We start from the raw sequence: 13623 nt of genomic DNA, 5'->3' as shown, positions 1-13623 counted from the left end.
ATTAATCCACAGTAATGGCTGTTTTAAGCCACAGTGTTTTAAGACTGTTAGGAAGCATACCCTTGAAAATTAGGATTTTTCTATAGTCTGAAGATGGAAGGCAAGATAACAGAAAAAGGGATATTGATTTTGGAATTACATTAAAGAGAATAAAGGAAATCTTCACTAAGAAGAATTTCTGTCCTGCTTTTAATGCCCTTTAAATCCTACAGTAATCATTGTTTTAAATAGCAATCAGTTCTAGAGGAGTTCAATAAAAATAATTGAATCTTGTATTAAATAATGCACTACCCGCTATGGTTTCATTAAATGTCAATTCAATAATTGGTATGGTTCCTAAGGTATTTTTATACAGATAAATTAAGTTAATGGAACTTTTCATTTAATACACTAGCTATTTTTCCTTCCATAAGGTGATATTAAACATTGGAAAATTAATTCTCAAATGCTCCGCTTTCTAGGAGGAGAGAATGAATTACATAGGCAGCTATCTTTTCCTTCCCCTCCTGTTGAGCTGAGATGGAACAATTCCAGAGTCAGTAAACTAGGAATGATTTAGAGTGGGAAGTACAGAGCAGAAATAGACAACTGGTGGTCACAACCAGGAAAAGGAGTTTACTTCTGTTACTTTACATAAAAATGGTTATTTGCTGCTGCTCCTCTGCTATGCATAATATTCATCTTTAGCTGAATTCTACAACTTGGTTTGTTTCCATTGCAGGATATCTTATACCTTCATAAATCTTCAGAGGAGGTAAACAGTGTCCTTCTGGCATACCAGGGACAGAGTATGAATGAGACACTCAGTAATCTCACTGAGAGAATCAACCTGATAGAAAGCAATGTGGTTGCTCTGGTGAGGTATAAAATACAGCAAACCTGACCTCCAGCATGGTAAGTCTTTTCAAATCTATTGTGAAATGTTTTGTGTTGTGCTATGCTTTATTTGTACCTATATGGTATTCTATCACTTCTGAGAATAGTTTTCCAGAATATTTGAGAGGCTGCACTTTTGGAATGTGCTTATTCCATGTCTCTTAGTTTTTTCATTAGGTCTATGATGTCAATAGCACAAAAGTGCTAGACCAGATTTGGAAAGGGAAATGTGGAGGGGTAAGGTTGTCTGTGAAGGCCTCACCAGAAGTTTTTGGAGGAGATGACAATTTCATTGTTACCAGTGATAATAATGGTAGGAAGTTCCAGCACATACTTTCAAAGGAGGTCTTGTTGATCTTTCTAAGTCATAAAGCAGGAGCAGTAAAGAGACACTTACCCCAAATCTTTTGTTATTTCTTCTCTGGGGATTGGCGAGTAATGGGAGTGAATCCAGGGGTACTCAACCACTGAGCCACATCCCTAGCTCTTTTTGGTATTTTATTTAGAGTCAGGGTCTCACCAAGTAACTTAGTGCCTTACTAAGTTGTTGAGACTGGTTTTGAACTCTGCATCCTCTTGCCTCAGGCTCCTGACCTACTAGGATTTCAGGCATGGGCCACCAAATCTGGCTGTCTTTTGCTATTTCTTTAAGCCTGGATTTGACTCTTAGATTCATAGTTACTTTTCTCTGCATATTTGAAGGTATATTTTTCATATAATGTCAGGAAATCCATTTAAAACAGATCAGGTCAGACCAGCTCAACTTATGAGGTCGCTGAGTCCAGTCCTTATTTTACATATAAGAAAACTGAGTAACCTACTGTGTTGTTTAATATTATAAGTCCTTTTCTAAGATAAAGTAAAAACCAGGGAGATGGTTACTCAAATACTACAATGTCATCTGAGATGCACCTTGCATTTGAGAAGTTCAGAGGATATGAGGTTCAGAGGTAGTGAACTTGGAGTAGAACCATAGTGCAGACATTTTTTGATGTAATGCTTTTCATCTTATTATTTTATCCTTTGCATTTTGATATCATCTAAAGTCATATATTTAACATTTTCAAGAATTGTAAGCTGGGCTCTTATTGAATTTTCTGCCTCTGACAATTTTTTTAAACCTCACTTAGAGAATAAGCAAATTTAAAAGCTAGATAGTAAGTGTTGAGTACAAAATGGTAAGAGTTGGTTACTATTAGATAGTAGTGGTTTCAGCAGTTTTTCACAATTTAACATAAAATATACACCACAACACCAAGAATATACTTTTGCCTAAAATTCTTGACTTGATTTTCACACCCTTTACATTTTTAACTGTCATCTCCATGTACCTGTCCCATTTCCTAACTAATCTAAGGATCCTAACCAGATACAATTTGTTCTTACCATTCTTCAATCATTTAATACCTTGTTTTCTTTACATGTATTCATATTGGAGCTCCCTAAATAGAGTGACCTTCTGTACAGTAACTATTAATGTAGAAGTAGCAATAGAAGAGAGAAAAAATCAATACATATTGAATAAAAGAAATAAGAGATGAACTGATGTTCTAATGCTCCTGAGTACAGGCCTCTCCACAGAAGCATAAGCAGTTAGAAAATTGCATTATAGAAGGCACACATTGTCTCCCTTTTTATAATTAAATTTATTTTTCTGTGCCATTGTAGATCATCCTGGGAATAAAACAAAGTGTAGGGTAAAAGTTTTTTTAAAAGATTTAAGCAAATAAGACTGAATTAGAACTATTATAGCTCCTTTAGGTTTCTGACAATTGTTGCCATCAGTTGACTGCAGGGAGAACAGAGGGAAGTATGGGGCATACTTATGGTTTGTTTTTGTTCAGGTTTTGTTGTTATTGTTTTGGAGGGTTCTTTAGAGTGTTATGAGCATAAATATTTGCCTCAAGTAGTCTGTTCATGAGGATGCGTGAGATACTTAGGACAGATATTTAGTTAGAGTGATCTAGCTCCTAAAAACAAATATCCTCCTCATTTAGGAAAAAGGTGTCAAACATGTACCTGAGAAAGGTTCCATTTTTTTTACCACTGACCTTGCATGCCCTCTCCCATCAGCCAAATGTTCATAGCCAAACAAATCACCTGGAGCATAATGTTACCTTAATGTTCTAGTTTCAAATCCAGATAGACACACATCAACACTGAACAACACAGGTATCCCTGATATTTCTTCATTCATTTCTTCAGTGCCTTTAGAGGGAACTTTCTTAGGGTCAGAAAACTTAGTGGAGACTCAAGTGAGGTCTGAATTATACATTAAATCTTCCTTGATCTTTGTTTTGGGCAGAAGGAAGATAGTCCATTTTCTCAGGTATCCAAGCTATGACAGAAACTGCAGCTGATCAGTACTCTCACAATCAAACCTGACAGCAATAAGCCTTCGGAGACTGCAGATAAAAGTGAATGCTGAGCTGGCTTCTGAATATTTCACGCAGGCTTGATCAGCTGCCTCCCACATAGGGAGTGTTAAAGGTGTTTCACCAGCTCTGATGGAACCAAATGAGTGATACCTTAGCACACAAAAGTGAAGCTGATGAACTTTGCTTCCATTTAGAAAAATCCCATTTTGTGCATGATTTGTAATTTAGTCTATTAAGGGAAGAATGGGGAATGTTCAGCTGGAAATATATTTCTCCATGCTCTCTGCATACAATAATAGCCAAAACTGTTAGTGTCATAATATATCAAAACAGTCCTATATGTTATTGATGGGACTCTTTATTTCTGTATAAAATTTACGTAAAAATAAATTTTAGTCCTTCTGAAAATTATTAACGGTAGGATTATTGGATTAGAAGGGCACTTGACTTTGGGTAGGGACACAATAGTTAATATTAGCAAATGAATTTACCTCATTATGGACATAACAAAGGCACTAAACTGTGTTGGTTTTGACTCCTCCTCCAATAAATGTTATTCAGTTAGAAAAACCAACATAGCCTCCCCTTGACTTCTTTTGGTTTGGAAACAGAACTACAATGGAGGGCTTGTGCCAAACTTTGGTGCTACATAATCTTATGCTAACACTGTTGTAGCACCAGATTACCTGGTAGCAGTACTTCCAGACCAGGCTTATTGCATATCTCCCAGCATATTAAAGTTGGATATTTAATATCCAACTTCTATTGCTATTGTCTCTTGGTTACTTAAACTCTTACCATGTAAATACGTATGATGCTAACTTGTACTATGGCTTAAGTATCCCTTAGCAAAAATGTTTGGTACTGGGAATGTTTTAGATTTTCAGATTTTGTAATATTTTCAATATATAATAAGATATTGTGGGTGTGGGTAGCCAAGTCTCAACATGAAACTGGTTTATGTTTCATATACACCTTATAAATGTAGTCTGATAGGTATTGTGGGAGGGTGGGAATCATATTATTATTATTATTATTATTATTATTATTATTATTATTATTTTGTTTTTGTTCTGGGGCTTGAACTGAGGATCTCACAAATGCTAGGCAAGCAGTCTTCCCTGAGCTACATCCCAAGCACCTGATAGTAATCTTATGCAATATTTTTATACATCTCTTGTTTTGGGAGGGATTTGGGATTTAACCCAATGGTGCTTAACTACTGAGCCATATCCCCAGCCTGTTTTATATTTTTTAAGAGATTGTCTTACTGTATTACTTAGGGCCTCACTAAATTGCTGAGGCTGGACTTGAACTCAAGATCCCCCTGCCTCAGCCTCCTGAACTTTTGGGATTATAGGCATGTGCCACCATGCCCAGCACACATTCATTTTGTCTGTGTTTCATCACAGGAGATCACATGTGGAATTTTCCAATTGTTTCATGTTGGCACTCAAAACCTTATTTTGGAGCACTTCAGATTTTTCATTAGTTAGGTTCAACCTGTATAACATATTCCAGTGGAAATTCTACTTGAAAACTCAATGTAATATAATCTTGATTTGCCTTCAGTTATCTATAGACATCTCAATACAAGCCTTGAATTTCAAAAAATCACTGTGCTTCTTATATCAGAGAAAACATTTGTTTTTTTGTTTGTTTGTTTTTTGGATTGTCTAACTTCACTTAGCATTCTTCTCTAACGTCATCCATTTACCTGCAAATGCCATGATTTTATTCTCTTTAATTGCTGAATAATATTCCATTATGTATATATATACCACATTTTTTATTCATTCATCTGATGAAGGGCATCTAGATTGGCTTCACATTTTAACTATTGTGAATTGTGCTGCTATAAATATTGATGTGGCTGTGTCCCTGTAGTATGCTGTTTTTAAATCTTTGGGGTATAAACCGAGGAGGATAGTGAGGTCAAATGGTGGTTCCATTCCCAGTTTTACAAGGAATCTCCATAGTGCTTTCCATGTTGGCTTCCACAATTTGCAGTCCCACCAGTATGCTACTTAATTCTCAACTATTTATCTTAATTACATAGCAATTGCCCTAAAAATTACCTTTGATATTAGTTTAATTTGGTGTTAATTTGATGATACTAAAGCATTCTGTGTTCACTAGAATAAGTACAGACTTTCACATCAAAGCCATCGGAATAGCCAAAAGTTTTACAATTTCTTGGAGAACAAATTGAGAAAGCTGCCTCTTCTGCTACAGTATCAGTTCTGTGAGAAAGGCTGTGTTGTGGTCTGAGTTTGGCTTTTATTTTAAATCCTTTTACCTGTTTAGTCTGGCAGGTACTATTGTTTCTTTCCTTAGTTTCCCAAAGCACTATTTTATTTGGTCTATTTATTCTATTGCCTTATATATATGCATGACATAATGTTTATTTAAAGAGCCTTTTTATAAGTGAGACAGGCAACAGATACTATAGAAAGAGAAGACACAAAGGAATAGAGTTCCGGGCTTCAAGATGACTGCAGAGTACCCAGCACTTGGAATGGGTCTGAGGCAACAAAGCTGAGGTGTGGATAGCTTTCCCCTGCTGCTTGCTGATTTGCTTTCTGCTGAAATTTCTATTCTTTGCATTGCTGGACATGATCCCTCATGCTCCCCTGGCTGGTCCTGCTGGGCGAAGTTGAGGATTTGGATAATGATGGGCTCATACTTGTAATGGCTTGTTGAACTATTTCTAATGACAGCATTTGTTTGCTTCACACCTCACTGGCTTTCTTACCAACATCAAGTAGATGTCTCAGGTATCCTGAGATTTATAGAGAGTGTGTTGTTTATTTTATGAACCTAACTTGCCTTGTTTTCTCATATTAAGAAATGAAAATATACTTTCTTCCTAGTGTAGCTATTTTTGTAACATAGCAATTTTGGTTGTTTAGAGAGTGAATTCAAGGTTACATGACTCTGTTTGAGCTTTATTTTATATCAGTGATATAGCCATTATAATTTATCTGAACAAAGCATTTTCTCTTTTCTCTCACTGTGTCTTACTAATGCTTCTCCCCACTCCTTTGGTTATTAAGAGAGAAAAGAAAATCTGCTTTGTTCCCTATGTTTATGGATTCCTTCCTCCTTTGAAATCAAGGGCTATCAGAACGTGTGAACAAAGCAATGTTCTAGAAATTATTTTCTGAATTAGAGTATTGGGCCTGAGAAAGTGATCTTGGGGTTTAGGCATCTGCAGGGTTGTATAGGGCAAGGAGAAGAGAGGCCAAGGTGAATGAAGAGTGAATCTCCACCCCTGTTCTACCAGAGAAGAGATCCATTTAATCTTATTCTATATTTTGAGATACAATATAAGATGTTTTTACAAGGGGGGAAATGTTTCCAATTATCTTTAAAAAAATAAAAAGGCTTAAAAATCCATTGGAAGAGGTCATATAAATAGGGATATGGCTTTTCTTGCCTTTGCTGGACCTAATCTCTTCAGCCCACACACAGGAGAAAAAAAAAGAAAAATTTATCTCCGTGTTCACTAAGTTCTGAGGATCACTATCACACACAAGTTTGTGCATACACACATACACATACACACACACACACACACACACACACACCATACTCCACAAAATAGACAAAAATTGGTCCTACCTCTCCAGGCAATCCACATTAAAAGTTTAAATCAATTAAGGTAAGTGGGTTTGCTCATTTCAAAAGTAAATGGAGGTAATTTGTGTGACAGAACAGGGCTTTCTTATCTTTAAACTGAGGTCAAATAGTTCATAATTATCTTTGTCTCTCCTTTTAGAACCATTTCCAGAGAGTATAAAAATTATTAATATTCCCATTTGGCAGAGACATAGGGGACTCAACTTTTGAGCAGCCATTGATTATATGGCTATATTATATGGTTATATTTCTGTGTATTATTTTAGGAGGTCCTCATCAGTCCTTCCTGTAAGCCAATCTGTAGACAAACCTGATGAGACTCTACACACAGTAAAGCATTCACCAAGTATGTTTTAATAAGACATGATTAAGGAAAAGATATAAAAGGGGTATGGTGGAAAGATCAGGAACTTTAATGCCAGGCAGATGTAAAATGGAGAATAGGCTCAGCAACAACAACAAAGAAAGATAATGACATATGCTCTTGGAACCTGTCTCTTTATCAGTGATAGAAGAATCATTATAGCCTTTTGAAGTATTCTTCTATTAGAAATAATATTCAGAGCCTACCACCTAAGAATAATTACAACATAGATATCAGCCTTTCAGTCCATAGTGTGGTGTGGTTCATGGGCCTCATGATGAATTGTTTGGCCAGAATCATAGCCACTGTAGACTACCATAGCTGTGTGCCCTCAGCAACTGGCATTCTTCTGGCAATTGTACTTCCCTTTATTTAGAACAGCACTGCCTTTGGGGATGTAACCCAGGAGATTGCACATATTTGAGCTTAAATACTGGATGGAGGGAATTAACCTCATCCACAAGTAATGTTCAAAGACACCACTTTAAAGCCATCCTCCAATTCTCATTGTATTGGTGAGACTTGTTACCCACATAAAACAGGGGCAAAACATTGCCTTCTGAATGCCAAATGAGACATAGAAGACTCTGACTTTCAAAAAATCTCTTATAATGTAACATCATTAATAATGGGCACTGACTTCTTTGACAATATTACATTGTTGAGGTTACATCCCTTTTCTAATATTACATCCCTTTTCTAATATCTCAGGTACTCAAAGCTCTCATCTTCAATGAGAGGAGGTTACAACTCTGAAGAAAAAGGCTATGCATTTGAACAGATTGCCCAATGGGCCAGTGTGGGAAGGGAATGGAAGTTGACATTCTCTTCAGATTACTTGAGAAAGAATAGGAAGCAGAGTGGTCCAACATGGGAAGTATACTCAGCATGTCGAGGGGTAGGGCAGAGGGTATCTCCTGAAAGACAATCAGAAATGGGGATATGGTCTGGGGCTGTAGCATCCAGTGAGGTAAGGGCAGATAACAGCCCAACAGAGCAGGTTGCAGGAAAACTGTGGCATCTTCCTTGGGGCTGCTGCCTCTGATGGCATAGCACCTGCTTTCAGGGATGTCTGACTCCCACAGAAAATCTGGAATCTGGACTTTAATCTTAGTTTTGGTCATAGCCCCAGGAGGGCCTATGTTGATAGCTGCATACATTCCATATTGGCATCGCTTGTTTATCCAGTAAAAGAGTGTGCTGTAAGTAAAGGTGGCTGCTCTCATCACTTCTACCCACTGCTAGGCACATTCCTCCTACCTCAGGTTCTTCATCCAGTGCAGAAAGGGACTGCAGCCACCAATTATCACAGAGCAGAGCAAGAAGCAAGCTGACTGACAGCTGTAACTTGGGACTTGAACTCTTTTTCATTCCTCTCCTTGATTTGGCTCACCCATCTATTCATTCCTTCCCTCCCTCCTCAAAAACATCTCATCAATTTACTTATTCAGTTAAAGCTAGATTTTTCAGAGAGCATAAGAGGCCTTTTAACCTTTTACAGATAAGGAACATGATCTTCCCAGACTCATGATATTCCCAGAACTCAGATCTTCCCAGACTCAGTCTGATTGATCGCATGGGCCCTATGATCAATCAGACTGAGAAGCCTCACTAAGGGCAAGGTCCTTGAGGAAGTAATAGTTTAACCTCTTGATGAGGACACTAATGTATTTTTTTGTGGTGGGGTAGGATATGATTTCAGCCTTTGCAAAGTCCTTAGTCTCCTAGAGGAGTCTATCTGGTAACTTTTTAGCACTCCATGCAGGCAGCCTCCACCAAATCCATGCAAATGGTCTTCCTTGAGAGTTTGTTCCCCACACTCAAAGGACTAAAATGATACTTACAGCCAGGAAGGCCAAGGTCCTTCTTTTGGGAATCAATGATGTTGGGCCTTGTTACCAGGCCAATGGCTCTGGAAATAATGAAATCATCAACTCCCCTGACCTCCAATGGGAGTCCTCAGAATGTCCCAGCCCCATTGTTCCCTCAAGATGATGTCACAGGGTTCTGAATTGAGGGGTGGTGCCTCTGGAGTTGTTGTCAGTTGATAGAAGGAAGGGAGTCCATTTTGTGATATCTTATGAGCATAGTTATATCCCATAAAAGAATGGTCAACCACAGAATTATGTCTTCCCAAATTCAGATGGTGAGCTCACAGAATAGCCCACAGGGAATGCTCTCACACCCTCAGGATCTCATTTTTATGTTGTTGGCTGTTAGGAAGCTATTTCTGTATAAAATCTTTATAGGGGAGTAGGGCAGAGAGCATAGTCAACATTGGTGAGCCCAAGCCTCAAGAAATTTCTGACCAAGTTATTCCAACTGGTCCAAACCTCCTTCTTTGTCTCCTACTTTTTTTTCTTGTTACTTCAACAAGTTCTGGAAAAGTGTATTCTGAGCATCACCAGCCCCTATGGTAGCTCACTCATGCATGATCCTGCATCTTTTTCCAGACTCACCTCCCTCCCTATTCTTCATACACCATTCTGATCATGCCAGATTCCCCAAAGACAGTTTTAATTCACTTCTGAACTTTGGCTTATACTGCTCCTTCACTCAGAAGTGCCTCTCCTCACATTTTCATCACTGAACACCTCCTTATCCTCCCAGGTGGTCAATCCTTCTACTCTAAAGAAAATAGTTCTTTCCATTGATTTTCCAGAACCACATTGTCAGTTTGAGGAGACAGAGAGAGTCATCTAATCCAACTCTTATCAGATGCTTGAGTACTGAGGTCAGAACTTTCCTACTCAGGAACCAATTCCCTGAGGTTCAATTGACTCGGTGCCTTGGTTACCATCTACTGAGGCAGCTGGATTCATTTTTGACCAGCTATGATGGAAAGATATTTCCTAATCAAGTCTAGATCAGCCACCCAGAAGGTTACACCCCTGGTCATGGCTTGGCTCCCTGGCACCAATTAGTTACTCCACATTTTGATCAGTAACCAGAATGATCCTTTTAAGGATAATGCTACTCTGTTCAAACATACAGTGACTTTCCATCACACTCAGATTCAAAACCACAATTCTTGACAAAGGCACCCAAATCCATGATCAATCTCACCAGCCACTCCCATACCTCCTTAGTCTCATTTGTACTGCTGTCACTTCACTCATTCACAGAGTAACATCCTTGCTGTTCCACAAGTAAGGTACACATCCTCCTTTTTCAGGGTGTTTGCACTGGCTGTTACACCTTTCTGGAAAGCCATTTTCTCAGATATTAATACAGATCACTTGCTCATTTCCTTTAGTTCTCTTATCTCCATATCTCTTAGCCAGCTTTGGTTTTCAAGATAGCATATATCATCACCTAACATATATTTATTTATTATCTGTCTGTCATGGAATGTAAGCATCTTTAATTAATGTAAGCATGGATCTAAGAATCTCAGATAGTGATAAATACTATGAGTAGAATAAATTAGGGTAAATAAGAGGGATAAATAAGTTATTTTTAAGGTACAATTCATAAATAAAGGTTCCTTTGAAGTTTTGGCATTGAACTAACCCCTAGGTGATGATGAGGCAGCCTACCCAGAGAGGACAAGCACAATGATACTGAGCCAGGTACAGGCCAACACACTTACTTAATCCTCTACTACATTTCTCCCAGCACAGAGCATGTTGGATCTTCATAAATGTAAGTTTGATTGAAAAGAGTTGGAGGCTCGAACCATGCCTCAGGAGGGGTTTTAGTCAGATAATACCTAAGCAAGACTTCCACACAATGCAAACAAATGACTGCTTTGATAGAGGGTCCAGTCTTGGTGGAAACAGGTGAAACAGATGTTGATAGCACCATCCTTGACCTGAGAAAATCACACTTGGTTCCACAGGTAAAAAAGACAGTAGTTTCTGGGTTGAGGAAGAGGAAGAATGCTTTCCAGGGACCAAAAAGAGACTTAATAAAAAGTTGTCAAAAGCAATTCCTGGTGACTATGAAAAGTAGTTTCATTAGGTAAATCTGCAATTAGATGTCAGGAAGCAGAGGGCAACAAGGCTTTGGAAGCAGCTTCCATATTGAAAAGATCAGCTTTGAGGTAGAACTTGGGGAAGTCACTTAATGTTAGACTCTCAGCCTCAGCTTTTATGCCTGCATCATAGGAAAAGATTCTGCTCAGATTTACTGTGCTTAGAAACCTCAGTAAAAAGAAGCAGGAGCTGTTAGGATATATTTGGTGAAAAAACCTTTGATGCTAAAGGACCGAGTACTAAAAGTGCCAAATGAATTTTCAAAGGAGGAAGGTCTGGGAGGATCCTAATTTTCCACAAGCTCTCCCAAGGAGGATTGGTGTACAGACTCTGCTAGTATGAAGAGAGAGGTTGGAAATCCAGGCAGGCCTCTGGAAAAAGGAAGGTTGGATTGCAAGTCCAACCTCCCTCTAAGAACTCCTGCCATCAGAAGTGCTGTCAGAAATGAGAAACAGTCTTTAAAAATGTCTTCATATTTCTTACCTTCTTCCAGCTCAATGTGAAATAGATGAAAGGGACAAGCACAGAAAACCCAATAAGACCAAATTCTGCAGAGGAATCCCCCATATTCAAAGTGTCAGGTACAGAGTGAAGCCTCAGTACCAAGAGATAGTGGATACTAACAAATCATTTCTCATCTCTTCACCTCAGAATCTTTGTATGCAACAAGTTGTTTCATAAAAATTATTTTTTAGAATCATATGTATAGTTGGTGTAAAGAGTGGAAAGAAGTGAGTTCATAGGTAAAAAATCATTTAATGAGTTTTTGCATTTCAGCTTAATTGGTTTACTTTTTCCTATAATATTATAAATGTCAATAGAATATCCTATGAATATTCTGTCTTATCATGTATTTCAGAGATATGCCTTGGGGAAACAGTCTATGAGCAGAGGAATCACTAATAACAAGGCAAATTTCTCATTAAATATAGAAATATATGTCTAAAGTCATAGGAGACATTTATAACATGAGATGAAATTCTGAACATATTTACTGTGGTTCAGTGATTTTGTGTAAGATGATTTTTCAACAACAGTTGGGAAATATTTCTTTGAACTTTTGTGTCCTTGACATGACGTTTGGTTTAAGGATGAGTTCTGGGTTTGCTAGAGTATATTTGAAGGAAACATAGTAGCATCTGTTCTTTCTCTAGGATGTAGTTTTAAAAATCAAAACATATTTTGTCTGCCACTTTATTTGCACATAAGGAACCATTTCTGGTAATATAGCAGTTACATTAAAAATACAACCACCTTTCTCTTTTTAGCAGCTGCACAGTGGTATAGGACTAATTGGTGAGGATGAAGCATGAACATGGAAACCTAGTAGATACTCCCCAGGAGTAGAACTATGTCTCTGAACATACAGATTTTCATGTACCTTTCCCATGCATATTGATGATATGTTTCAATGTCATCAATACCCTATAGCAGGATTGTTGTATTATCTTTACAATAGGTTTCCTTCCCCCATTTCTCACAATTTACATATCATATCTTCACCAGCTTAGTCCTCTTTAAATTTCTGCTTCCCTTATAGGGAGGCATAGCCTACTGCTTCACACATCAACTCTAGAACCAAGCTGCCAGTTTTAACTCCTAGCCTTAGCACCTCCTAGTTGTCTGACATAGACAAGTTAGTTAACTGTTTAGCCTTATTGTTCCTAATGTAAAGTTGAGATAACAACAGCACATACTTCCAAGAGTTATTTAATAATTAAACAAATTAACACTTGTAAAGCATTATGAACAATACCTGGCAGAGAGTAAGGACAATAGTTAAGTTCTGGTGTGTTTTGTTTGCTTGTTTTATGTTTTTGTTTTTTTTTAGTACTGGAGTTTGAACTCAGACACTGAACCACTGTGCCAAATCCCCAGCCTTATTTTGTATTTTTATTTAGAGACAGGGTCACACTGAGTTGCTTTGCTCCTTGCCATTGCTGATCATCCTGCCTCAGCCTACCAAGTCTCTGGGATTACAGGCATGTGACACTGTGCCTGGCCCAATAGTTATGTTCTTAAATGAGTAAAAATAAATATTATATTGAGAGTCTGCTTGCAAATGTTAAGTAACTTATCACTGCTTTCTTTATTTTTTATTTTTTATACACAATCCTCCATTATTCCAGAACCTTACAGAAAACTTCCTGAACTCCTTTGTTCATCAATTCTGCGTATTTGATCATTGTATGTGCCTTGGTTTTCATTGTCAGTTACATTTTTATGTCTGATTCTTTTCTTATTAGACTATAAAAAGCTATTTTTTTGGCATTTCATGAATTTTATTTTAGGTATATGTAGTAGTAATCAAAATAATAATAAAAGTACCATACACTTTCAGATATTATGCCTAGTGTTTCATATGTATCATTTCATTACATTTTCA

The 13623-nt window shown here is 37.6% G+C and overlaps 1 pseudogene; it reads right to left on the bottom strand.

Moving 5' to 3' along the window:
• Positions 1–8004: 8004 nt before the first annotated feature.
• Positions 8005–11804, bottom strand: LOC143387386 (testis-expressed protein 38 pseudogene; annotated as a pseudogene).
• Between the last annotated feature and the right edge of the window lie 1819 nt (positions 11805–13623).

Source organism: Callospermophilus lateralis, unplaced genomic scaffold (assembly GCF_048772815.1).
Source record: "Callospermophilus lateralis isolate mCalLat2 unplaced genomic scaffold, mCalLat2.hap1 Scaffold_167, whole genome shotgun sequence".
Taxonomy (NCBI): Eukaryota; Metazoa; Chordata; class Mammalia; order Rodentia; family Sciuridae; genus Callospermophilus; species Callospermophilus lateralis.
The sequence above is the reverse complement of the archived record's forward strand: the minus strand, read 5'-3'. Positions and strand labels throughout refer to the sequence as shown.